The sequence below is a fragment of the Penaeus monodon genome, chromosome 4, assembly GCF_015228065.2.
Source record: "Penaeus monodon isolate SGIC_2016 chromosome 4, NSTDA_Pmon_1, whole genome shotgun sequence".
NCBI lineage: Eukaryota > Metazoa > Arthropoda > Malacostraca > Decapoda > Penaeidae > Penaeus > Penaeus monodon.
The window spans coordinates 54917085-54919584 of record NC_051389.1 but is presented as its reverse complement, the minus strand read 5'-3'; the positions used below and the strand labels follow the sequence as shown (position 1 = coordinate 54919584).

The window sequence follows — 2500 nt, the reverse complement described above, 5'->3', positions numbered from 1 at the left end:
TTCATACATACATACAAGCAAATGCTGTAGTACTGTAGTAATGGCAGAAATTTCTCTTTATCAGTTATCCTATGATTAGATGATGTACATGAGGGCAGGAAACAATAGACTGACAGGCAAGTATTGGATACAAAAGGAGTATGTCTGGGATTATGGAAATGGTTAAAGATGTGTTTGATAAACTTTTATTCACAATAAGAAAAAAAAATGTGATTCAACCCAATACCACTGGGAAAATGTGATATCCACCAACAGATTGATTTGTGAAATGCATCTACTTGTAGATGCCTCCACAAGTGTTTAGCCATCAAGGAGCCAATTAGTATTCTCACCTGATTTTCCCCTTCCTTGAGTTTTCAGGGAAAATGTTTTTTCTTACATTATTAATAATGATGCTGTTATTGTAATTATTATTGATATTATAATTATTATAGTGTTGTTAACTTTCAATAGCAATATAAAATAAGATAAGATATTTCTGAAAATCAAAGAAAAGGATTAAATAGTAAGCACTTGTGGAGCCGTCTTTCTGTAAATACAATTAACCCATTGGATCCAGATGCCTTACTGCCTTCACATGGCCCAGAATACAAGGATTAGGCATACATGAGTGGCCACTGACTTGTGTGTGGCTTGTTGGCCTGGCAACTGCAAACACTCATGTTTCCTGACAGAATCCATGCCTCCCCTTTGCAATGTTCTTTTATCTTTTACTGCATTAATATTTTTAGTTTTTTTATCATTTTCCAATGGATATAATTGTCATTTGATTTGCTTTATCTAGATGGTAATAGACTTTTTTCCTTATAAAGACTCCGTATCATCTCTCTAAGTAATCCATAACTCAGTGTAGTAATAATTACAATAAGAAACATTTCATTTGTTGTGCCCTTTTTTTATTTTTTCATTATATTCAATACTCTGTAATACAATACGGGTTACTAGTCATTGCACCCAGGAATAGGATCCTGGACATGAAGTAGCATACTTCCTAGAGCTGGCAATCTTCCAGTTATGGCTTAAAGATTGTACATTCCACACTCATTTATCAAAGAAAATATTACAAAAAGATTTACTTCCTAAATCCCAATTAGTGTAATCACCCTTCAAAATGTTTGTGTACTCTATACAAGTCATTTACTTTGCCCTGGCCTACAGCTAAAATGCTTGTGATGGCAAGTCTGGATCACCTTGGCCCACAGTCAGATTTTCCCATGACGTATGTTCACTTAACCCACCCCTCAAACCATCTGGATCATAGGGGTTAATAAACTAGAATCACTGGGCATGGCATGTATATAAGTGCCATACCTGGAGACATCGGTTTTATATGATATATATATATATATATATATATATATATATATATATATATATATATATATATATATATATATATATATATATATATATGTATATATATATAAGTAAAGAGAGTGACAGACAGACAGACAGACAGAGACACATGCACACACATACATGCATGCATGCATGCACACATGCACACACACAACTTGACAAGTTTGTTTTTCAACAAAAGCACCATCAAACTCAATACACTTATGTAAACAGTGGTACAAAGCACTTAGCACATATTTATAGAATTTTTGGTCTCGATACATGAACCTTTCGAAACGTTTTTTTCCCGACATTGAAAATAAAGTGGTGCCATATAATGACTTCTGAAGGTTTAGGAATTCAAAGAATCAGACAGAGCCAAATCACGACAGCAAGGTGGATGCAAAGGATATCCTATTGAAACCCATACAACACTACCAATGCTTGGCAGGAGCTGAGAGAGTGTGTTGTCATAGTGAAAAGGTGGTGCTGATGAAGTGTTCCTAAGGCAAATTTCTGCTTTTCTTGGTCAACATCCCCAAATTACCTTCCTATACAAAGATTTTATTATTCTTTAGGTACCAAAAAAGTCAGTATGCAAAATACCCTTAGATCTAAAAAGAATTGCCATGACCTTCGTCATCCACTCCTCGGTAGCCACTGCATTGATTAGATAGTATTTTCGGGATCACACTGATAAAGCCATATTTTGTCCCCCATTACAGTTCTTTGAAGAAGTGCTTCAGGATCTTGATCCCAGTTGCTTAGCTTCTCTGTTGAGAGATGCACCCTTATTTGCAGCTGGTTTGAGCATAACAGCTTGGGCAAGCATTGACCAGAAAGATTGCTGAGCTTCAGTTCTGTCAAAATTGTGTAAGCTTAAATGGCTGAAATGTCAAGTGTGTCAGCTTTTGTTCCAATTATTACATGCCTACCTCTTCATTTAGGGGAAAGAACATCATTGATTTTTTCTTTGCAAATTGTGTGGATGGCCTGCCACCGTGAACATCATCTTCCAAAACCAGTTCGTTTTTTAAATGAGTTATCCGATTGTAATTGCTAAATTACTTTGGGGCATTATCTCTATAAAATTGTCCTAAAATGTTAATGATTTGCCTATACTTTCACCTGAGCTTGACTATGAATTTGAAGTTTGTTCTGA

The 2500-nt window shown here is 35.2% G+C and overlaps 1 pseudogene; it reads left to right on the top strand.

The window, feature by feature from the left end:
• LOC119572619 overlaps nt 1-2500 on the top strand; it is a 19284-nt pseudogene that overhangs the window by 10989 nt on the left and 5795 nt on the right.